The sequence below is a fragment of the Ovis aries genome, chromosome 2 (assembly GCF_016772045.2).
Source record: "Ovis aries strain OAR_USU_Benz2616 breed Rambouillet chromosome 2, ARS-UI_Ramb_v3.0, whole genome shotgun sequence".
Lineage (NCBI taxonomy): Eukaryota > Metazoa > Chordata > Mammalia > Artiodactyla > Bovidae > Ovis > Ovis aries.
Window position 1 is genome coordinate 211,140,011 of NC_056055.1, and position 25,819 is coordinate 211,165,829.

Genomic DNA, 25,819 nt, shown 5'->3' on the forward strand with positions numbered 1-25,819 from the left:
AGTGCCTGACTCACAGCAAACTTAATACATATTTGTAGAAGGAATAAACGAATGAACAAATCTGATTAGTGATCGAACGGGGGTCTAATAATTCTCTAAACCCTCAACCCTTGTTCCTTTAGTACTGACAGGAGTTATTCTTTGTCCTCATGCTTCCCCCCAATTTTCCTATCTATTCTGGGACGCAACCGTCTTGAGGCATGTGGAGGCAAGGCCAGGGAGCTCTCTTCACTGAGGGGTAACCGGAACTCCCACCGTCACAGTGATGGAGACGGGAAAAGAGAGGCCTCTATGCGGGACTCCTCTTTGAGAGACTAAAGCTGACGCCACCTCCCCCGTCTCCTCGCCCCAGCCACTCCGAGTTCACCAAGGATATCAGAAAAGGGTCCAAATGGGTCCCTCCGTCCCAAAGGTGCTGGTCTCACTCTGCTTCTGGTGGCGGAGAAGGCAGGGATTCTTTAAAGGGGGCCCCCACAGTCCCAAGCCCGAAGTGGCTGGGGTTTGGCCTGCGCTCTGAAGCTGCTACCCTCGCGGTCCCCGCCGGACGGCGGGCCAACAGCTGCGGAAGGCGGGGCGGCCGCGCTCCCCTCCAGGACATTGTGGCGGTGCCCGCGCCAGCCCCGCCTCCGCCGCCGCCCGGGCCGCCGTTCGGGCGGGGCTTGTGGGGGGCGAGGGGCGGGGCCTGCGGAGGGCGGGGTGGCCGCGGGGAGCCGGCGGCCAGGGCGGCGCTCAGACTGGGCCGGGAGCTCCGGCTGCGCGGGCTCTCGGCGGCCGCAGCGACAGCATCCTCCACCGCCTCCTCTCTTTCTTTTCTTCCCCTCCGCTTCTTTCTTTTCTTTCTCCTTCTCCTTCTTCTTTTCCTGCCCTGTCCCACCCCCACCCACCCCCTGCTCCTTCTCCAGAGGACCTTAGGTCCTCAAGTCCTGAGCGGTGGCAGCGGCGACTGCGGGTGCATCGTTTCCGCGCCCAGGTAAGAGAGCCGTTCCCCACCTCTGATTCAGTATAAACGTGCTTCTCCCTTCTGCCTCGCGCACAGCGTGGAGGGAGGAGAAGGAGCCCAGGGAAGGAACGGGGATGAGAAGGGATTTGTCTCATCCCGTGTCTTGGGAGCAGGCACAGGTTGGTCGAACTGTCTCCCACCTGGCGGCAGCTTCAGGCCCGGCCTCTCTGGGTGTAACTACTACGCAGCAGGGGACCAGGGCTGTACCTGGGCTCTGGATTTGGAGAAGGGTGTGTGACCTTGGTAGGTACCGCTTTGAAGCGCACGGGAGCTTACATCGGGTTAGGATACTCGTCTTTAAAGCTAATATTACCTGAGCTGGGGAAAGATAGACAATGAATTATACTGGGGTAAAAGAGAATTTCGAAGTAGAGGTTTTTTGTTTAGGTTTTCTTTTGTTTTTGGTCCATCGAACTGCAGAGAACTGCACACTGACGGATGAGTAAGTTAAAGAAACCTTGTCAATTCGAAATCATTTCCCTGTAATTGTCCCAGACACAGCTGGAAGAGAAAGATTGACGAATGTTTATAGTTTTAGGAAAATGAAAAATTAATGTCTTGTCTCGATGGAGGGCGGGATACGAAAAAATGAGTCTGGATGAGCTTGAACGTCTACATAGTCTTTCTTTTTAAGAGATGGGAGTGGGAGGCAGCATCTACAGTCCACCAGTTTTTTTCTTTTTCTTCTTAAAAGGCGTTTTGGGGGCTGCAGTGTTTGGTGTCTTCCTTCTCCAAGTTTGTCTTTTGTTTAAGGGTGAAAATTTAAAGAAAGAGTGTTTGAGAGGAGCCAGGAGTGGGGATGTGTGTGTTTGGGTGTGTGTAGGGAGGAGGGGATAGTAAAATGGATGGGGTCAGAAAAAAACATCCTTGAAAACTGGAAATGGATGTTAATACTGCCTGGCATCAGGGTTTGGGGATTTTGTCAGAAAATTAAAAAGCTTTCATTAGCTACAAGCCCGTTTGTAACAGTTGCTGGGTGCCATCAGCTGGAAGCCCTTAGCATAATGATTCCAGGACATAGACCCTTTATTACTGACTCAGTGTGAAGGGTTTTTGTTTAAATGCACACACAAGCATGCACAGGCATATGGTGGTACACACCACAAACACACACACACATAAACACATTCGCACTTATAAATATATACCTAATTTTGCAGAAGAGAGTAGTACTTAAAAGACGAGTCTTAAAATGTTTATCCTTGAAGGTTTGGGGATTATGGTGTGAATCAAATTTGTACTGCAGAACAAATAAATATATGTTGTTGGGTAGTATATAAGTTTGGATGTGAGGCAAAGGGATTAATGAATATCGGTAAGGTATTAAATGTCAAAAATATGATTTATTTTGAAATGATTGGTCTGGGAGAGGAAATGACTGCTCACTGAAATTGAGGTTTGCAGCCGCAGTGAGGCGATGGAGAACAAAGCCTTTTATGTGAGCCATGTTATGCAAAATGTCCCATGCTTGAGCGGCAGGTACCAGCCCAGTATAACGCATGGCTCTGTAACCCTGTCATTTCACTGTGGGCAATTAAAATTTTTTTGGCAATGGAAACAGATTAAATAAATAAAAGCTCTTTAAAATGCCCAAGAGGAAGATTATAGCCTTTCACTTGACTGTGACACAAAACACCCATTTAGCTGGTCAGTTGCTACGTATTTTGGTAGAAATCTTTATGACTCTGTAAAAATATCATGGGCGTTTCAATCACCCCCTCTTCATGCACAGAAACATTTCCTTCCCAAGAAAAGGTGAAATGCATTTTTCTCTTTCAATAAAAAGTATAGTTATGTGTGTGTATTTTAAGGTTAATTTCCTGATAAATTTATCTGATTATCATACCTTTATATCTGGAATCCACAGTTTGCATTGAGCAGAGCTATTGTGCCATTAGGATCAGTGGTACGTGCTATTTGCCTGTGCTTTATTTAATTTCAATTTTTAGTATTTCATAATATGCTACAGTATTATTTAATTTCCTAAAGGTTTTGTTCCCCATAAGCAGAAAATTGCTTAACATACATCTATAGATCTGAGCAATTAAAAATTGAGCTTCCTTAAAAATTTTTTTATACATGAATGTCCATTTTCTCTGTTTTTCTCCTCTTTTCCCTCACCTCCATCAAATAACCTGTTTATCGTGACTCTGTCTATGCTCCTTTAAGCTTCTGGTTCTGTCTAGATTGTGAAGAGCAGAGCAGCTTTCTCAGGAATTTTGAATTTAGGATGTGTTCATTCTCTGTAGCAACTCTCCTAGGATGACGTGTTTACAGCACCTTCTCAGGGAGGAGAAGGAGAAAGAATGTGCTGACAGAGCCTGACCCAGTGAAACTGGCACAGCCATTACCTCATCCTAGTAGCTACTTCAAACTCATTGAGAGAGCAAGCACCCTCTCAGTGGAAACCAAACACCAGCAGCACACCCTCCTGATGCAGAAGCCTTTCACTTCCCACAGCAGCCTTACTCTGTTGCTCTGCTAAGGTTAAAGGGATATTTCCTCTTTTACATATTTCTTTTCAAGGATCTTGAACTTGGTCATAAATATGCTGCCAGAAATGAAACCTGGCACAGCATCCCCTAAACCTGAAAGAATAATTTCATTCCTGTACCACTTTTGGCTTAAAATCAATTTGCAGATTTTCTAAACACATCAGAAGGGAAAAGGAAGAAGAATGCTTATTGGCATATATTTGCATGTTTTCTTATGATACACATTTTTTGGTAAAATTTTACTAGCATCCAGATAGCAGACTGGATTGCTATGCTTTTGAAAAATGGGGTTGTGCTCTTGGACTTTAAAATGCAATAGTTATAACGTTTGCTTAGATGCACATGACTGTATGTACATCCTTAAACCATTCATTGATGTCCCCATAAGATTGAGCGTATGAAACCAACTTGGAGATTTTAGTATTCAAGTTGATCACTTTGGTTAATGAATTCCTTTCAGTGCTTAATTTCCTCTTGACAGATTAAGATAAAGAATCTAAAATAACAGTTACAGTGGATAATAACACTACCTCCAGAACAATGTCATATTTCTTAATCCTAAAAGCAGTCATTTAGGTAAGTTATTAGTAATGCATTAGTGAATGTTACTAAAGATAATATTCTGAAACAATTATAAACTCTTATGTCTCTGGTATATCAGGTAAAGATGTCATTAAGCTCTTTGAGTCATGTCTGATTCTCTCAGATATGTCTGTCCTTTTGTATTTCAGTTCTTTCTACGCCTTTCTTAATTTGATCTGCTCAATCTAAACCTTCTTAAGTGTGAGCAGTATTTTGATCATTTCACTGATTTTTTTCCTCTCCTTTCATTCTGTTCTTTGTAATCTCTTGTTTGAATGTTAGTCTTCTCCAGGCATTTTGTCTTCAATACTCTTATTACAAACAGCCTTTACTCTTCATTTAGGAGAGCATTTATTCCATCTTATTTATTTATTTGTTTTGTTAGTTCAGTTCAGTTGCTCAGTCGTGTCCGACTCTTTGAGACTCCATGGACCGTAGCACACCAGGCTTCCCTGTCCATCACCAACTCCTGGAGCTTGCTCAAACTCATGTCCATTGAGTCAGTGATGCCATCCAACCATCTCATCTTCTGTTGTCCCCTTCTCCTCCTGTCTTCAATCATTCCCAGCAACAGGGTCTTTTCCAGTGAATCAGTTCTTCGAGTCAGGTGGCCAAAGTATGGGAGTTTCAGCTTCAGCATCAGTTATGTATTTTGTTATGTGTCTATTATATTTCTACTGGATGCAGAATATCTTCCTGGAGACTAAATGTAGAGACACAAAAAGTACTACAGGGCTCCTGGCTTTAAGAAATCTTCAAATAAAGTTAGACGAATTTGTTTCTTTTGTAATGGGGAATAACTAAAAAAATAACATTTACATGAGCAGTTATTGTATTTCAGATATGGGACACAAGGGACTGCACATGGGGACAGTAGTGTCCCAAACCTCAAAGACAATTTTTTGTGTATCACTATGTAAATGTCCTAATGTAGACCCTGTATACCTGACCTCCTTTTTTCATATATGTATTTTCTCTATATAATTATATATAGAAGGAGAAGGAAATGGCAACCTGCTTCAGTATTCTTGCCTGGGAAATCCAATGGACAGAGAATCCTGGGGGGCTACAATCCACCGCATCGCAAGAGTCAGACATGACTTACCCACTAAACAACAACATATATAATTGTATAAATATTTGTATATATATAAACTGGGGCTTCCCTGGTGGCTCAGTGTTAAAGAATCCGCCTGCCCAATGCAGGAGACACAGGTTCAATCCCTGGATTGGGAAGCTCCCCTGGAGAAGGAAATGGCAACCCACTCCAGTATTCTTGCCTGGAGAATTCCATGGAGAGAGGAGCCTGTTATGTTAATAGGCCTTTTAGAGAAAATAATTAAGCATCTAAGATCACAAAGCTGGACTTCTTTCTTGCTTTCTTTTTTTTCTTCCTTTCCTCTTCACCCATTTTCCTTTCTTCCTTTCTTCTTTCCTTCCTTTGCTCTTTGCTTTCAATTTGTATTGGCCAAAAAACAAAACAAAACACCAATTTTTAGAAAATAGAACCTGCCATTTTTATTGTAATTTATTTTCCATTATATCCATATTTCTCATTTAACATACACTTTTATGCCAACTTCTTCTCAGGGCTTCATCACTGTCTTGGTCCTTCCTTTGATCTTGGCTTATATATACTCTGGCCTTGAACAAACTTTTCCTTGTATACCAGTCTTTGATCCTGTTTCCTTTCTCTGGAAAGCCTTTCTGAATCAGGAAGAAAAGGTACTGCCTTGTGTCTTCCCATTATTTGTACGCAAGCTGACCCAGATTCCCTTATCTTATAGATAGTTGCTTATCCCAGCTGTGTTCTTACCAGCCTTCTTCAAATGACTTGAGAAAGGTAAACGTGGTGTAGCTGTACAACCTACTGCTTTCAAATGAAAATTTTGATTAGCTAACTGTATTTTGTTATTTTATTCACCTGACATCAAATAAAATGGAAACTGAGTAGTACAGTCATCTGGGCTTTCCTGGTGCTCAGAATCTGCCTGCCAATACATGAGATGTGGATTTGATCCCTGAGTCAAGAGGAACCCCTGGAGGAGGAAATGGCAACCCACTCCAGTATTCTTGCTTGAGAGATCCCATGCACAGAGGATCCTGCTCCTGGTGGGCTACAGTCCATGGGTTGCAAAGAGTCAGACACAACTTAGTGATAGAGCATGCACCCACAGTAAAGTCATTATCTGTCAGGCAGTCCACTGTCTTCATTTCATGCTAGTTAACTACACTGATGTTCCCTTAAGTTGAACTGAATTAATTTAATTTTAAATAAAATATCCCTAGCTGCATTGCTGTGTACAACATTATCATTAACCATCTTAAATCCATCTCTCAGTAATCATAAAATATAGTGCTTGAATGTCCATTAGTATATTTCATTGCTTAGCTATCTAGATCTCCTATATTTAAAGCAAACTTGTAAGTAAATATACAAACTTGCTCATTTAGTTTGAGATAGAATATTCATACTGATAGAACCTTTTATATTGCATTAAAGTATTAATGGGTTTATTGTTGCCCATGTTGTATTGTTATAACAGTTCCAACAACACTGTATTATCTTGCTAATGGACAACAGTGAAATTATATAATAAAATGGTATGAGAAAATGTTTCCTAGTTTTATTGACTAGGAAGCATCACAATTAAATAATTCTTAGCTTTGAAATTGTATTACTTTATTTGGGTATTGTGCCTCTCAAAGCTGTAATTTAGTCTTTCATTTGAACGGTGTTTTTGAACAAAACAGTATTTTAAACAATAAGCTGCCTGTTTTTCTGGCATTTATGAGACCACATTCCTTTGGCTCACTTTGAAAACAAAGAAGCAAAAAAAAAAGTTTTTAGGATCAGTAGTGCATTCTTTTTATGTTAGTGTCATCTAGTATAGCTAGGAGAAGATCTGATTCTATAATTTACTACACATACTTATTATATCATTTGAATGAAGAACTGCAGTCTGTGGCATACAAATCTTTGCTATATGGAGTTATAATACCTGTAACAACCTATTAGTCCATGAAATTTGTTCACTTGGTGTTTTCCAAAGGGCTATCATAGTGATATTTGTGTTTGTATATGTAATAATCACAGGATTGTTGTTGTTCAGTTACTAAGTCATGTCCAACTCTTTGCATCCATGGACTGCAGCACGCCAGACTTCCCTGTCCTTCACTATCTCCTGGAGTTTGCTCAAACTCATGTCTATTGAGTTGGTGATGCCATCCAACCATCCCATCCTCTGTCGCCCCCTTCTCCTTCTGCTCTCAATCTTTCCTAGCATTAGGGTCTTTTCCAATGAGTTGGCTCTTCTCATCAGGTAGCCAAAGTATTGGATCTTCAGCTTCAGCATCAGTCCTTCCAATGACTATTCAGGACTGTTTTCCTTTAGGATTGACTGATTTGATCTCCTTGCAGACCAAGGGACTCTCAAGAGTCTTCTCCAGCACCACAGTTTGAAAACATCAGTCTTCTTTATGGTCCAGCTTTCACATTGGTATATGAAGAATTGATGCTTTTGAACTGTGGTGTTGGAGAAGACTCTTGAGAGTCCCTTGGACTGCAAGGAGATCCAGCCAGTCCTTTCTGAAGGAGATCAGCCCTGGGATTTCTTTGGAAGGAATGATGCTAAAGTTGAAAGTCCAGTACTTTGGCCACCTCATGCAAAGAGTTGACTCACTGAAAAAGACTCTGATGCTGGGAGGGATTGGGGGCAGGAGGAGAAGGGGACGACAGAGGATGAGATGGCTGGATGGCATCACTGAATCAATGGACATGAGTCTGAGTGAACTCCGGGAGTTGGTGATGGACAGGGAGGCCTGGCGTGCTGCGATTCATGGGGTCGCAAAGAGCCGGACATGACTGAGCAACTGAACTGAACTGAACTGGAAAATCCATAGCTTTGACTGTATGAACCTCTGTCATGAAAGTGATATCTCTGCTTTTTAATACACTATCTAGCTTTGTCATAGCTTTCATTCCAAGGAGCAAGTGTCTTTTAATTTAATGGTTGCAGTCACCATCTGCAGTGATTTTTGGAGCCCAAGAAAATAAACTCTGTCACTGCTTCCACTTTTTCCCCATCTGTTTGCCATGAGTTGATGGGATCGGATGCCTAATCGTATTTTTTGAATGTTGAGTTTAAACCAGCTTTTTCGCTGTCCTCTTTTTACCCTCATTAAGAAACTCTTTAGTTCTCTTTGTTTTCTGCCACTGGAGTGGTATCATCTGCATATTTCATATTTCTCTGGGAAATCTTGGTTCTGGGCTTGTGATTCATCCAGCCTGGCGTTTCACACGAAGCACTTTGTATATTGTCACCCTACTTATTTAACTTCTATGCAGAGTACATCATGAGAAACGCTGGGCTGCAAGAAGCACAAGCTGGAATCAAGATTGCTGGGAGAAATATCAATAACCTCAGATATGCAGATGACACCACCCTTATGGCAGAAAGTAGAACTAAAAAGCCTCTTGATGAAAGTGAAAGAGGAGAGTGAAAAAGTTGGCTTAAGCTTAACATTCAGGAAACTAAGATCATGGCATCTGGTCCCATCACTTCATGGCAAATAGATGGGGAAACAGTGGAAACAGTGGCTGACTTTATTTTTTGGGCTCCAAAATCACTGCAGATGGTGATTGCAGCCATGAAATTAAAAGACGCTTACTCCTTTGAAGGAAAGTTATGACCAACCTAGACAGCATATTACAAAGCAGAGACATTACTTTGTCAACAAAGGTCTGTCTAGTCAAGGCTATAGTTTTTCCAGTAGTCAGGTATGGACGTGAGAGTTGAACTATAAGGAAAGCTGAGTGCAGAAGAATTGATGCTTTTGAACTGTGGTGTTGGAGAAGACTGTTGAGAATCCCTTGGACTGCAAGGAGATCCAACCAGTCCATCCTAAAGGAGATCAGTCCTGGGTGTTCACTGGAAGGACTGGTGTTGAAGCTGAAACTCCAATACTTTGGCTACCTCATATGAAGAGTTGACTCATTTGAAAAGACCCTGATGTTGGGAAAAATTGAAGGCAGGAGGAGAAGGGGATGACAGAGGATGAGATGGTTGGATGGCATGACCAACTCAATGGACATGAGTTTGGGTGGACTCCAGGAGTTGGTGATGGACAGGGCGGCCTGGCATGCTGCAGTTCATGGGGTCACAAAGAGTTGGATACAACTGAGTGACTGAACTGACTGACTGACTGACTCTGCATAGAAGTTAAATAAGCAGACAATATATAGCCTTGATGTACTCCTTTCCCAATTTAGAACCAGTTCATTGTCCCATGTCCGGTTCTAACTGTTGCTTCTTGACCTGCAAACAGGTTTCTCAGGAGACAGGTATGGTGGTCTGGTATTCCCATCTCTTTAAGAATTTTCCACAGTTTGTTGTGCCCACACAGTCAAAGGCTTTCAAGTAATCAATGAAGCAGAAGTAAGTGTTTTTCTGGGATTCTCTTGCTTTTTCTTTGATCCAAAGGATGTTGGCACTTTGATCTCTGGTTCCTCTGCCTTTTCTAAATCCAGCTTGTACATTTGGAAGTTCTCAGTTCATGTACTACTGTTAGCCTTATATTAGTATTTATATATAGCATTTTTTCTTAGTTGAGATAAATTGTTATACAGTTGATTTATAAAAAATTGAAAATTGTACTTTGATGTTCACATGAGAATATTGATTTTAAATACACTTTTATAGGAAAAACAATGGTATTTGTTTTCATTCATAAAATCAAATTAAACAAATTTCAAATAATTATTATATTTTTCTGTGTTGAGAGATAAGATCCAAATTCCATTGTTCATTATTGAATTGAAATGATAAAGCTAAATTTGGTGCTCAATATCAAAGCATCTCCATGTTGATCAAGTGTCCTAAGTTGAAATACTGGTCACTTAAATTTATCTTTTAGGAAGTGCATATGACATTGCTATTGCATGGAAAATGCAGATTTTCTTCTTTTTAAAGAGGAGAAACCAGTATTGATGGAACTTTAGAAATTTTACTTCTGAGAAAGCACCAAGCATCCTACTGGAAGCTACATCTCTTATGAAACCATGAAGTGGGTATGATCTAGGGTTTATTTAAATGGGTTTGGCTGCTGCATCTCAAACTAAAGCTTGCCTCATTCATAATTGTATGATGTAAACTATTATAGACTATTAATTGGTCTTTGGTGAAGTTGACATTTTGTGGATTTTTTAAAAGTGCTTATCACTTTTAGACTCAGTCATAAGTTCCATGATTAGGGGGTGTGGTTTTACTTTATTTTGAATAGAACCATATTAAATGAAGGTGGTCCATATCAAAATTATAATTTATTAAACTTTATACAATCTAGGAAGTCTCACTGCACCATTTCTGAAAGACCTCCATCAGGTTTTGGGAGAAGAATCCTAATTTTTCTGTTAAAAAACTGATATTTATTTCTATTAAAAAAACATATTGAGCAAACATATTTTTAATGAAATCCTTTCCTTTTGCTTAATATGTTTATAGTCTATATAACAGAGTGACTTATTGTAACTCTGTTAATTAGTGTCTTAGAAGGATTCTGTGCTTGTACAAATGGAAATATAAAGTGTATCTTTCTGTGCCTCTGCCCTGTAGCATCAGTTCTTAAGACTTGCGAAGTATGTATAAGTTAGGAGCAAATGGTGTGAACCTCTGATGTGCGTGTAAGGAAACTGGGACAGGGAGTGGTTAAATGACTTTCCTGAGATTCTGAGTGGTGGAGCCAGGCCTAAAATTGTTATTCAGGTCAGACTCAGCTCTTGGTAAGGAGTTGCCCATGAAGAACCATCTCACTCTGACTCTTCTTCCAATTTAGTTTATATTCCTGTTCTCTGACCTAAGGGTGGGGTGATCTGCCTGTCATACCTCCCCTACTTTGTGACTCAACTGTGATTTCACATGAATATAAAAGAAGGAGAGACTCAGCATTTTAAGGCCATTCCAATGAGCTCTGTGCCAGCTCCACTATTGAACGTGGTGAGGCTAAACCTGGTCCAGGAAACACTGACCAGGCTGCTGCTCCAGGTTCATTCCTGTGGTTTGGATCTCTTAGGACAGACATGTAAACTCTCTGGGGATGTGTGCCCAGACTCAAGCTGCTTGAAAAGCCAAGGAGCTTTTCTCTGAACTTGAACTATCCATACTGATGCCTCCAGATTGGTTAAGTTTGTGTTTAAACTTGACTTTGTGTACAAGAGAAATCCAACAAAAATAGCTGGTGGAAGCTTCTTTCTGACCTATAGCACTATGAAATTTTCTCAGAAATAGCTTTCCTTTTGTGTCTCCCCAGCTTTAACATTTTTAGCTAAAAGGAAGTGAGCTAGAAAGGCTGTGGCCTCTATGTCTGTGTCTGCTTCCTTCTTAACTTTCCTACTCTTGTATGTTTTGCTGTTTCTCTGCCTCTGGTGCTCCATGCCTCTTGTTTCTTTGCCTCATCCAAGGAGACAGCAAATTAAATAAGAATTAGGTATTTCCATCATTACTGTGTTCAGTAGAGCTTCACCTGTACCTACACTGCCTAGGCATCGTGGAGTCTTAAGTTGACAAATATTTGAAAAGCATGATGGGCAAATTGGAGGAAAGAAATGAGCAGAAACCATGCTTAAATATTTAAAGAGAAATATATTCCTAGTCAGTGAAAACTGAAACAATACCACTATTTAGGGAGTGAAGGAATTCTAATGTCCTCCTTCTGTTAGAGAATGTTATATAGTGTGTCCTAATTCTCTAAATGGCCATATATAATCATTAATCAAAATTGTAGTTACCGTTTTATCATTGAATGGATGGAACAAAATTCCTTAAAATATTTTCCATGACCATTTGAGATAGAATGGGCTGTGCATATTAGCTTTTCCTGAATATCTTTATTTTGAGCCATAAATCTAGAAAAAAACCATCTTATTTGCATATAAGTAATTCATACCTATGAAAGCAAATCTTTTGAAATAAGATATACTGTCCTCTTCTTCTTAGATGTGATTTACTGAATTTGACCAGTCTGAAAATCTAAATGATCCATAAAGAGTTAATTATCGTAGTAAATGATGTTCTTGGGAATAATTCATTTTTAACTTTTGTATTATGAATAATCTATACATGCTATTTTACAGGCAACGCATATTTGTAAACTTGCTCATACAAAGTTAGTATGTGTAACAGGGATATTATTAATCACTGTACTTGAAAAATTATAGCTTATTATTTTTTTAAATTGCCAAACTCTCTGAAATGTAAAAATTCTTGTACAAATATTCTTTTTTATGAAAAGAAACTTAGTGTTTATCTTGAAGATTTTTTTTATTTCTAAATAGGAGAAAATTTATTTAAAAACTTTCAGTCACCAAATTTTAACATTTTTAAACACTACAGGACAAATAGATACTCTCTTTTTCTTCCATTTAAATATCAGTCTAGTGTGCCCAACATATTTCAAATATCATGGTTCATAAATCATTTATTTAACAAATGGTTGTTGGATCCCAAACATGCAGCAGGAACTTTTCTGAATATGTAGCATATTGGGACAAACCATACAGATCCCTGCCTTCATGGAGCCTATATTCAATTAGTGGGAGACAGAAATTAACTTGTAAACAAATAAATGATTAAGTATTTCAGACATAAAAAATTACTGTAAGAAGTGGAAAACAAAAACATACGATAGAGCTTGTCTCGGATGGGATAGGCTGCTCTTGGAGACATGAATAATGGAAAGTAGCCAAGCAAACAAATACTTTGGGAAAAAGTTTTTAGGCAGAGGGAACAGAAGAAGTAACGGCATTAAGAGCAGGAAGAAACCTGGCATATTTGAGAAACAAATACAAAGCCAGTGGCACTAGAGGCTCTGGCCATGGTAGAGGGTAGTGGGACAGGAAATCAGAGCAGAGGCAGACTTCAGGCCTCGTGGGTTCTCTTGACCATCATAAAGGGTTTGACTTTTATTTAACTGGCAGTGCATTCTAATTTTTAAGGTAGTAGAAGCAGTTCTTTTTGAGAATCTCATAAGAGTTTTCACAGATTAATTATGTCTTCTAAATCCCTGTAGATACATCTGTAACATTCACTGATGTCTTAAATAACAAGAGAAAAATAATTTAGAAAATTAGAAATCAATGGTAGAGACAAGATTAGACTTCCGTTGATATAGTCTAATAAAATGTTCTAAACATAGGTAACCTAAACTGTGTCATTTTCTTGAGATACTGGAGTATTACCTATATAAGTGATTTTAACCCTTGCAGCCATTTTGGAACTGAAATTAAGTTTTTTGGTTTTTTAAAAAATCTAAACAGAAAATTACAAATCCGTGTTTGAGAAAAGTAGTCACAAAAATCATTGCAGTTTCAGGATGAGTGTGTTCTTTGACTATTTCCCCATAGCATCTTTAGTTATAAATAAGATCAGGTACCAAGCAACAACCAATATGGTACTAGAATTTATAAATGAATTAAATAACCTAATTACACATATTTTACTTCTTACAGGTAATGACCTAAATGCCCTGAAATTCAGTAAGTGAACTAATACAATTTCGTGATGATCTTGAATCACCTTTGAGATGAATGATTAGTGTGCGTCTTCATGTATATATTGCTTATGCTAAAATACTTAAATGTGCTTTTCAAATATTTCTAGAACAAGTGTAATGCTCTACTGAATATTAAACACAGTGTGCCAGACCTTTGATTGATTATACTTTTGGCATATTTCAGGGCTGTTTACTTTTTTCCTAGACATTTTCTCAATAGAAAACAAAGCTATTAAATTTTTTGTTCTTTCATGTAATGTTATTTATAGGGCATTTTCAAAAATCACGTAATTTAGGAGAAAGTATTTTTATTTTGCAATGAAAAATTGAATTGCTGTTGTTCTTCTTAAAGCTTCTTTTCTTGACTTCCATTTTGTTTTGTTTCTAGGGTTAATTAATTATGTAATGTAAATTGCTGTAACATGGAGCAGTTAGCTAGAATGATATTTCTATCTCCCAGACTAGCAGTTCCTCAAATTAAATACTAAATATATTAATAGCAAACAAACAGATAATTCAAATATATATTAAGCTTTAATAGTGTTCTTGGAATCTTATTTAAGCGTAGGTCTTTTAATATTGAGATGTCACTAAATATCAAATATAAACTGTTACTTCAAAAAACTAGTGAAAGCCTTTAATAAAAACAAGAAAGTGATTAATTTTCTTCTATATGTACAACCATGCTTATGCTGTGGAGTGTACAACATACAGCATGTTGTTCTCTAGTTTAGAGTGTAAAATATACAGCATGTTGTTCTCCTCTAGTTTCCACTCACTAGAGACGGAAATGGCAACCCACTCCAGTGTTCTTGCCTCGAGAATCCCAGGGATGGGGGAGCCTGGTGGGCTGCTGTCTATGGGGTCGCACAGAGTCAGACATGACTGAAGTGACTTAGCAGAGACATAAGACATAAAACTTATATCACAAAGAATATAATGCACAATAAGATAAATGCTAAAGAAGAGCGTGTCTTGTAAGTGCTATGTAAATTTAGAGGAGAGAAATATATCACCATGTGCAGAAGCTAAAGATTTTATGTGGGAAGTGAAGGATGTAGCCTGGGGCTGCTTATATGGCTGGGTTTAGAAAACACCCAGGTAGGATAATAGCAGAAGCAAAGACACTGAGGTGACAAAGAGCACAGTAAACAATATTGTCTGCAATGGGAGATTTCTTTGGGGGAAGAATAGAATGGGTAAGTGGTCTTGGATGTGTGCAGGTCCTTAAATACTAGGCTTTACTGGGATTTTGGTATTATCATAAGGCCTTTGGAATCAGTGAAGGATTTTGACTTAGAGAGCAGAGTGAGGAATTCAACCTTTTAAGATTAGCAAGGTGAATTTGAGAGGACTTAGTAGTAGGTCGAGAATTTTTACATATGGTATAGCATAGATACACCAACCTATTTAGAGGGAGAGACTAAGGTGTGATTCTGTACTAATTTCATTGTTAGTGAAATATACAAAATATTTCAAACATTAGCAAGAGGGTCAGGTTAAAGAATATTAACTTAGTCATAGTAAAAAGATGGGCTCATATTTTCCTAAAGCAAATACAATTTGAATTTCTCATGCTAAAAAATCACATTTTATTGTATATATCAGATGTAAATGGAGACAGTCTGTAAAGAAGGATGTAAATGAAGCGCACATATTTAACCTTAAGAATATCCATTTTACTATTTTAAATGACTGTTTCAAGGTGAAAATTGCTTTTCAGTACTCTGTGGGGTATATTTTTCATATCATAAAGCACATCAAAAACATGAGCAAGAATACTGGAGTGGGTGGCCATTTTCCTCCTCTATGGAATCTTCCCAACCCGAGGATTGAACACGCATCTGCTGTGTCTCCTGCAGTGCAGGGTTATTCATCCACTGAGTCATCAGGGAAGCCTCTGAGAACAACCACTGTAGATTTTGTAACAAACAGAATAACCATGACTTTATATCTTGTGATAAAGTATAGCTTATTATGTGATAACTCTAATAAATTGATTCAGAAAGCTTTTTCTGGAAAGAGCATGAGGAAAAGATATTGAACAGCGATAGTTGCCTTTCCCAAGTTATGATGCTGCTCAGAGATTCTTAGACCTGCATATGCATAGAAGGTTATGTATGTGGAGAATCTGCTCCCATCAGTGAGCTGAGGAGCCCTGGTTTAGGCTGAGGCATGTGTGGAAAATGCTGCTGAAAAAACTGCTGTTGACTTAGACTGGCAGTTAGGCCATTTCTGAACTCAGGTCAAAGTCCCTCCAGAAGGAGTGAAAACTAACTTTTCAATGGCACAGTTCTCTAGCGGTCAAATTTACTATTGTATACCATCATGAACTCTAGGTGTACATGTATCCACAGCACAGGATGTAGTTAAGATACAAGCAGTACTTCACATTTGGAAAAACTGTGTTATACAGTTAGTTGTAATATAACCTAATAATAGAATAAAAATGGACCCCAAATTGGAAAAATCTGTACAGCTGTAATAAAATTTTCATTTCGTTTTACACTTAAATATTAATTTACTGACTTTTATTTTGTCACCACTGAAGTTAATAAAATTGAAAAGTTGAACATTTGAAAGTATACACAGACATGATGATGACTCATCACTGAAGGGCTATAAAAGTTTCTTCTCCATTTCTGAGGTTAGAAAGGATAGAAGAGAGAACAGAGAGGGGAAGTATCTGCTGAGTACTTTGTGTAACTCCAGGCTTTACTTGCATTGTTATTTCTGAGAGCCGACATTGATGCTCTGTTTTGTTTGTCATTTAGGAGACTACACACACTAAATTTCTTAGTTTCACCACTACTTGTGATTGCTAAGGTCCACGTTTATTAGTACTTACAGTCCTTTGAGGGCTTCCCCGATGGCTCAGCGGGTAAAAAGAATCCGCCTGTAATTCAGGAGGCACAGGGAACATGAGTTCAGTCCCTGGGTTGGGAAGATCTTCTGGAAAAAAGAAATGACAGTCCACTCTAGTATCCTTGCCTGGGAGATCCCGTGGACAGAGGAGCTTGGTGGGCTACAGTCCATGGGGTTGCAGAGTCAGACATGACTTAGCAATTAAACAACAACAATGAGAATGAGTGATGCAAATAATCAAAGCTGTTGGAAAGATGAGACTAAGACATTGTTTTAGGAAAAGATGGATATAACTCTACATACGTGGCAGATGTTTGCCCTTCTCAGACAGTGTGGATTTTAAAAGGAAAGAACAATGGCGTTTGAAAAAAATTATTTTACAATAGAAAGGCAAAAAGCATTTTATTCACTAATGTATATGATACTGTGCTTTATTTCTTGTATATTAAGTTTTAAAATAATCCATCAGACTTACTGTGGAGAAAACATTTCTCCTAAATCCTTTAAATTTCTTCTTAGTGCTAGATGATCTTCATATATCCATTTAAATTCTCTGAGAATGTGTTCCACTTCAAATATAAGTCCTTTGGAGGACATGATGCTTTGGAAAGGAAGGGAAGAAGAGGGCAGAATGCCCAAAGGATTTGTTGTACCATTTTTCAAAGCAGAGGCCAGCTGTTTGGGAACTAGAATTAAAATGTAAATTATCAAAGGGGAATAATGAGAGCCATTCTTTTCAGACAATGTCCAATGCAATCACAGTGAGAAAAGGGTTCAGGGAGATTTTCTACTATGCACAAGTCACAAATGAATTGAAAGGCTAGGAGGGAAGTGATTTACAAGAAACTAAGTGGACACAACCCACAGATTGTCTAGGACTCTGGGTAGTTGAATTAATTGAGGAACAGTACTTCAGTGCTGCTGGGACTGAATCCAAATTACAAGATAACGGTGCACAGAACTGAGGAAGTCACTGCATTAGTACCATAGCAGGACTATAAATTTAACTATAGTGCTGGCATGAGTTGCATTTCATGTGGTTTTATGAATCAAAATAGAGGTCTTTGAATACAAGGCGGTGCCACATGGGAACAAAATAGGAAGATTATACATGAGCTTGGTCAAAATTTTTGTATTCACAATAGAACAAAAATCTATGAGAGCTTTCAAATCCAAGGATTTTCACAGATAAATTAGTTTTTATTTGTATTAATATACAAATTTAAGTACTTTGAGGATAAGTCCAAAGGGCTACACATAACTCTTGTAGGTATATGTTCATTTGAACTTGGTCTAATCCTAGTATTTGGTGTCAATCAGACATCATAGATCTGTAATGAAGAAAACAACTATCAGTGAGAAAGGAAAACTATAAATATACTGATTGAGTTTTGTACAAACTATGGAAGTGAAAGAATAAAATAACTTTTTAAAAGTTTGGGGCTTGGGGGTCTTATACACATTTTTATAAAACATTCATCCATGATTTTGCCTTTTATATGACAGTAAGGTTTATATAATAGCTAAGGACTAAGTCTCAGTTAGTGCTTGAAATAATAAGAGGTTTGATTAGCCAATAAATGTTTAAAATTATGGGCTCTTCCTCCTCCCCCCACCATCACCTAAACACACACACACACAGGCACACACACACAATATTTTATTTGGTTTGGATCCATCACTATTACTGGTCGATTAGTTCCATTTTTAAAGCTTAGCAAACACCTGTATTCTGCCAGCTCTCTATTTTGTATCTCCAGTTTGGGGCTTCTTTCTGAGAATCAGGCTCCTATACCGCACTGCCTGCTGAGTGGCTCCACTTAGCATTCTGTAGGCACCTGAAACTCATCATGTTCGTAATGAAACTTATTTCAACATTCGTCCTACATTCTTTTTATAGTCTCTATTTTAGGTAATGGAACTATTCCAAGTCAGAAACCAAAAGTTATCCTAGACTCCTAATGTATTTCCTAAATATTAATTTCTTTCAAATTTTTCTTTTCGTCTCTACTCTCACTGAATTGATTGTCCATTTAGTTTATTGATTTTCTTGCCTCCAATCTTTTCACATTATATTCAGTCTTTAGAAGAATGAAAGTGATTTTTTTAAACTGTATATCTAGCCAGATCACTCTTCTGTTTAAAATCCTCCCTTCAGTGTATTTTTAACATAACTGTAAAGCTATGCAAATATATAAGCATGGTATCTTTTCCATCTATTTTCAGCCACCGCCTGCATTTTGGCCCTCTCAGAACTACCAAACTTACTATAGGTCTTCCCACAAATTACTTGCTCTATTCTTCCCATTATGTTCCCGCCCTGCCCCCACCCCCCAGCTCTGCCCCATTGGTATTTGCTTTCCAGACTTCCCAGGTGGTTCAGTGTAAAGAATCCGCCTGACAATGACGGAAACACGGATTCAGTCCTTGAATTGGGAAGATCCCTGGAGAAGGAAATGGCAACCCACCCCAGTATTCTTGCCTGGGAAATCCCATGGAACCTGGGAGGAACCTGGCAGGCTATAGTCCACGGGGTCGCAAAAGAGTCAGACATGACTTAGTGACCAAACCCCAATTGCTTTTATCTTGCAAAACCAGATCAGCTTTTGTATTTCTCTCCTGCTGGATATTTATGCTTCTTGAGGAAAGGAACCGTCGTATTCATTATCATAAATTCAATACCTAGCAGAGGGCCTGGCATACACTATACACTTGATAATTATTTGTTGAACTGAATAATGCTGGTTTATGGTTCTGTTTACCTTTTGCTATTGATTGCTTTGATTAAATGGGTGCTTGTCTGCAACACTGAGTTTCCATCCATGGAGTTAACTTTGGTCAAATACTTCAGTATACCGAGTATTTTCCTCATTAATTTATGCTCTTAATTGCTTCTCCATCTACTCAGAGAGCAGTTACTTCATGTTTACACCCAAAATCTGAGTAAAATAAAGGCTTCTTCACCTTAGATTGTTGCTTTCTTAGTGGGTTCTTGTGAAAGTTCGCTGTGATGGAGAACTTAATTGGCAATGATGTTAGCATTTCATAAGGTGAACAAGGATACTAGTATGCTTGAAGTCTATATTGTTTTGCTTTGTTGCTGTTGCTCAGTTGCTTAGTCACGTCCAACTCCTTGTGACCCCATGGACTACACATGCCAGGCTTCCCTGTCCTTTACTATCTCCTGGAGTTTGCTTAAACTCATGTCCTTTGAGTCGGTGATGCCATCCAATCATCTCATTCTCTGTCTCCCTCTTCTCCTCCTTCCCTCGATAACCAGCATCAGGGTCTTTTCCAGTGAGTCAGCTTTTTGCATCAGGAGGCCAAAGTATTGGAGCGTCAGCATCAGTCCTTCCAATGAATATTCAGGACCGATTTCCTTTAGGATATCTGGTTTGATCTCCTTACAGTCCAAGGGACTTTCAAGAGTCTTCTCCAGCACCACAATTCGAAAGCATCAGTTCTTCGGCACTTAGCCTTCTTTATGGTCCAGCTCTCATATCCATACATGACTACTGGAAAAAGCATAGCTTTGACTATATAGACTTTCATTGGCAAAAGTGATGTCTCTACTTTTTAATGTGCTGTCTAGGTTTGTCCTAGCTTTTCTTCCAAGAAGCAAGCATCTTTTAATTTCATGGCTGCAGTCACCATCCACAGTGATTTTGGAGCCCAAGATTATTTTGTTTAGGTTAACTTAATTTAATGGTAAGCAGTGATTTACCAAGAAGATTAACCATTGAAACCAACAAACTGATTGGAAGTTTAGCATTATTGTCTCAAATCAGTGATGGAAATTAGGACCTCCAACTTTTACTTTTCTTGGGGACTAACATAGAAATTTGTATGACTTTTTCATTCAATATTTGTTTCTGCTGTAGGATTAATTATGTTATTTAATCTCAGTAAGAAAATTAATAATTTATGCCTAAATAATATATAGTGAACATATGAATACTAATTAGTATGTTATAATTAAAAGACTTGAATTACACCTGCATCACACTGTCAGGTCAAGTATAAGTATACATTCCAGTTAAATCCAGCCAGTCAGTGTTATGTATAAGGAGACAGAGCTATTGGTCTAAAATTTGAACTTGAATTGGGTTGCTAATCTGAATTGAAATCTTTGTTAAATTTTTGGTTGCAGCTTAATAAAATTACTTGTAAGTAGTTAGAGGGAAAATGAAAATTAGAGTATAATTTAGATTCCATTACACTGACTTCTCCAGGGGTATGTGAGTTATTTATTTAACATGGAATTTAATTATAATGAATATTTTCAAACTGAGTTGTCTTTGAGATTGAGACTATTTGCTATTCAAATAGCCACTGAAGAAATGTGAAAAACACGAGGTTTCTGCATTAAATTTTTTAAATTGGAAGGAATTTTCAAATAGTGACTTTAAAAATTCTAGAACATTTTATAAAATGTCACACTTCAAAAAATATTTGGTTGTTACATTGTTAAAATCATAAATCAAGGAGCTGTGGGGGCTCCTCTGGTGATCCAGTGGTTAAGTGGTTAAGACTTCCTGCCTCTATCACGGTGGATGTAGGTTTGATCCCTGGTTGGGGAACTAACATCCCACAGTCCACTCAGCATGACCAAAATGCTGGAAAAAAAAGAAGAAGAAACTGTGATGCTGGATGAATTACCAGCATTACTCTGAAGAAGACATGGTTTGTCATTTTAGTTTGCATGCAGCCTTGCTTGTGTCTGATTCTATAATCAGTAACTTCCCAAGAAGGATATGGCATATATCTGTATCATTCAGTTTTGGATTTATAATCTAAGAGAATTATTCTAGTATTCAGATACTAATCACATAGTATTTGGTTCAGTTAGGTTCAGTTGCTCAGTCGTGTCTGACTCTTTGTGACCCCACAAACCGCAGCATGCCAGGCCTCCCTGTCCATCACCAACTCCCGGAGTCCACCCAAATCCATGTCCATTGAGTCGGTGATGCCACCGAACCATCTCATCCTCTGTTGTTCCCTTCTCCTCCTGCCCTCAATCTTTCCTAGCATCAGGATCTTTTCAAATGAGTCAGCTCTTTACATCAGGTGGCCAAAGTACTGGAGTTTCAGTTTTAGCATCAGTCCTTCCAGTGAATATTCAGGACTGATTTCCTTTAGGATGGACTGGTTGGATGTCCTTGCAGTCCAAGGGACTCTCAAGAGTCTTCTCCAACACCACAGTTCAAAAGCATCAATTCTTCGGCATTCAGCTTTCTTTATAGTCCAACTCTCACATCCGTACATGACTACTGGAAAAACCATAGCCTTGACTAGACAGACCTTTGTTGACAAAGTAATCTCTCTGCTTTTCAGTATGGTGTCTAGATTGGTCATAACTTTCCTTCCAAGGAGTAAGTGTCTTTTAATTTCATGGCTGCAATCACCATCTGCAGTGATTTTGGAGCCCAGAAAAATAAAGTCAGCCACTGTTTCCCTATCTATTTGCCATGAAGTGGCCACAGGACTGGAAAAGGTCCGTTTTCATTCCAATTCCAAAGAAAGGCAGTGCCAAAGAATGCTCAAACTACCGCACATTTGCACTCATCTCACACACTAGTAAAGTATTTGGTTAGACACACTTTAAAATGATGGAGCCCAGACTGGTGCCCTGTGATGAGCTAGAGGGGTTGGGTGGGGGGAGGGGAGGGAGGCTCAGTAAGGAAGAGATAGATATATGTGTGTGTGTGTATAGTTATGACTGATTCAAGTTGTTGTATGGCAGAAACCCAACACAAAATTGCAAGTCAATTTTTCATGAATTAGAAAACAAATGAAAATTTTAAAAAATGGTTCCCTCTTTAAGAAATTTCAGAAATCACTAATAAAAATCACAGTCCTATTCTAGCACATCTAGTGGGCAGTAAGAGCAACCAATATCATTATTGTCTTTTTGCTTGCTAGAGAGGGGTTTCTGTTTACACTAAAAGGAAAAAACAACCAACCAAACACTGTGGGATGCACAATGTAAATTTCTGCTTTGCCAAGAGTGATAGTGAACATACATGAAAGTAAAACCTACATCATAATCATTGTTCAGAATAGATTGACAAGAGTGTGGTTTCAGTGTTTGTGTTTTCTTAAAACACCAAAGCTACATGACACTGGTTTTTCGGCAGAGAAATTGCAACACGTTTAAAACATGTAGCCAAAAATACGGGTGAAGCCAAGAGAAAAGTTGGTACTCTTGTTTCTTATGCAAAAGCCCACATTGCTCAGAACATAAAATCCTACTTGACCCATAGATAGTCTGCTTTGAGAGTAAGATGTTATTTGTATGTGACATCTTAACTATGATGGCTTATAACAGATGATCAAGAAAATCGTGTTCTATCAACAGAACTAAACTTGGGAATGATTATCAGAAGCATTGGCAAACCTTTCAGACACCCACGTCTTCCAAGAAAATTACTCACAATAGCAATTTTGCTTTGAGGTATTAGGCTGCGTGTTTTAGTAAAATGTGGTTATAAACTCAACCAGAAAACAAAGCATTTCCTTTCTTTTTGTCTTATAGACCGTAAAACATATCATTAACTAAATGAACAAAAAGCCACATATTTTTTTGACAATCATAAACTAAGTATCTTTGTTTCCTGCCTGTTACAGAATGCCATAACAGAATTAGTTTTACATCATGAGATGCATCTCACAAGCATCACAAGATGCCACACAAGCAAATGCTAAAAATTATTTGGATTTGAGGGGGTAGGTAAGTTTATAATGGCTCAGTTTAATTCCATACTGTGGTTATAAGCGTGATATGCTTTTAGAAAAAGTGAAATTATTTTAGAAAAGTGTCACTTTTCATATACTTTCTTGCAGTTCTATTCATTAACTAACAAACAGAAGTGAAGGAAACTTTAATAGACTGCTGAATGTGGTCTTGACAGACATACCTAGTGTTCTTTAGATGTATATGGGCCTTTTGTCAACAGTTTGATTGTAGTTGCATCCAAGGGTCTGCCTGGGGTTATTTTTCCTCCTTTGACTTAGCTTTAATGTTACAGTGTATATTTTATCTGTTTTATTGAAAAAGAAAAATCCCAAGAATAGCTTGGGTATACTTACCCACCCTGCCACCATCACCAATCTCAGTTTAAAAATTAAAACAAAAAAAAGCTTTATACATTAAATTATTTTGAAAATGTTGACTATTTAATGAATAAAAATGAAACACACTGTAAATTTACAGTGGTGGAATTTTTTGGTGTATCTGTAGTTAACCTAGAACTATTTGGACATAAATGAGCCAAGGAAAGCAATTTTGCAGTAACAAAATTGTCTAAAATTATATTATTAAAATAGACAAGAGGGAAGGGAGATTCTAGCTGTCTTATCTTTCCACCCAAGTTTGAATAAATATACCTGGTTTTTCTCAGGTCATGGTAATCAGTTTCTTCTTTGTGGAACTAATAATTGAGAGAGTCAAAGAGTCTGCTTCCTCACACCTTGCTATTTTATTTACTTATTTTATTTTTATTTTCCTTACTATTTTATTTAAGTGGAGTAAATTCTGCAGACTTGAAAGTCTGGCCTCTTATTGAAATTTAATTCGTCCATGTCAGATTCAAATACAGAGAGCTGTACTCATTACCCAAGACTTCAAAAGTATGACACTGTCAATTGGAGAGCAGATATTTTCTTAGATCTTACCTGTCTAGGTACTCTAGGTAGTTTAGGACTGTGTAGGTCCTTTAAAGCCAACTCTTAGGTTGTAAATGCCATGAGACTTATTTGCCAGTATATCACCTAGCAAATTGGCTGGATCATAGTAGATGCATAACATAGATTTTCTTAAATGAAAGAAGGAACAATAGGGTAAGAAAGCTGCTTCAGGTCCAACAGACACAAATATTTAGCAAGGGCAAGCTCCTTATACCAGAACTGCCTGGTGGCTTGGATGGTAAAGAATCTGCCTGCAGTGCGGGAGACCTGGGTTCCGTCCCTAGATTGAGAAGATCCCCTGGAAGAAGAGGATCTTCTTGGAGAAGGAAATTGCCTGAAGAATCCCATGGACAGAGGAGTCTGCAGGCTCCATGGCCTGGGGGTCGCAAGAGTTGGACATGACTTAGCAACTCAACCACCACCACCAGCGTGCGCTAGCATAGCATGCTGGATACTGGATTTGAAACTGAAACTTTTTTTGAAACCTGGAAGAGGGCATGGCAACCCACTCCAGTATTCTTGCCTGGAGAATCCCCATGGACAGAGGAGCCTGGCAGGCTATAGTCCATGGGGTTGCAAAGAGTCGAACATGACTGAACAAATAAGCACATGAGCTTCTTATCCCAGAACTACAGAAATGCTTTGAGAAGGACAGATTAAGAAATCCCGATGTTCAAGGAAGCCCTTCCTTCTCTCTATAACCTAAACCTGTGTTTTCATATCAAGTCCCACCTCTTCTATCAAGCTTTCCAACTTTCATAGTCTGTACCAGTGATCTCAAACTATTTTAGTAGTTTACCATATACTAAAACAGCAGTGAGCATATAACCTAATGCATATTGATTTTATGATATTTGTTAAAATTCCATAGATTGAACTGTTATATAATTATAAATATAAAAATAGAAATTAAAAAAGACTAAATTAAGCAGGAAATAAAGAGTAACTTTCTTTTGACAATCACAGTAGCTTTATTAACATCTAAAAGGCAGATATGAGTAAATTTTGTTATTAATGAATTTGGATATAAATCTATATTATACATAATTACCTTGTTTCTAATTTCTTTGGCTGACTTCTTTTCAGATTAGTATAGGCTTTAGTCTTGGTAACATGTGACATCTGATGTGTTAGATGTGTTGGGACAAGGTGAAGCTGGCAGTGCCAAGGACAGTTCAGTTCAGTCGCTCAGTCATGTCCGACTCTTTGTGACCCCACGGACTGCAGCACACCAGGCTTGCCTGTCCATCACCAACTCCCAGAGCTTACCCAAACTCATGTCCATAGAGTTGGTGATGCCATCCAACCATCTCATCCTCTGTCGTCCCCTTCTCCTCCTGCCTTCAACCTTTCCCAGCATCAGGGTCTTTTCAAATGAGTCAGTTCTTTGCATCAGGTGGCCAAAGTATTTGAGTTTCAACTTCAGCATCAGTCCTTGAAATGAATATTCAGGACTAATTTCCTTTAGGATGGACTGGTTGGATCTCCTTGCTGTCCAAGAGACTCTCAAAAGTCTTCTCCAACAGCACAGTTCAAAAGCATCAGTTCTTTGCTCTCAACTTTCTTCATAGTCCGACTCTCACATCCTTACATGACTACTGAAAAACCATAGATTTGACTTTGTGGACCTTTGTTGGTAAAG

At 38.5% G+C, this 25,819-nt stretch overlaps 1 protein-coding gene across 37 annotated transcripts in view; it reads left to right on the top strand.

The window, feature by feature from the left end:
* Positions 1 to 731: 731 nt before the first annotated feature.
* Positions 732 to 25,819, top strand: part of MAP2 (microtubule associated protein 2) — a 300,076-nt gene continuing 274,988 nt past the window's right edge. For all 37 annotated transcript variants that reach the window (XM_060410370.1, XM_060410374.1, XM_042244123.1 and 34 more), the window contains exon 1: positions 732 to 970. The gene's annotated coding sequence lies outside the window, so the exon portion shown is untranslated. The remainder of the gene's footprint in view (positions 971 to 25,819) is intronic.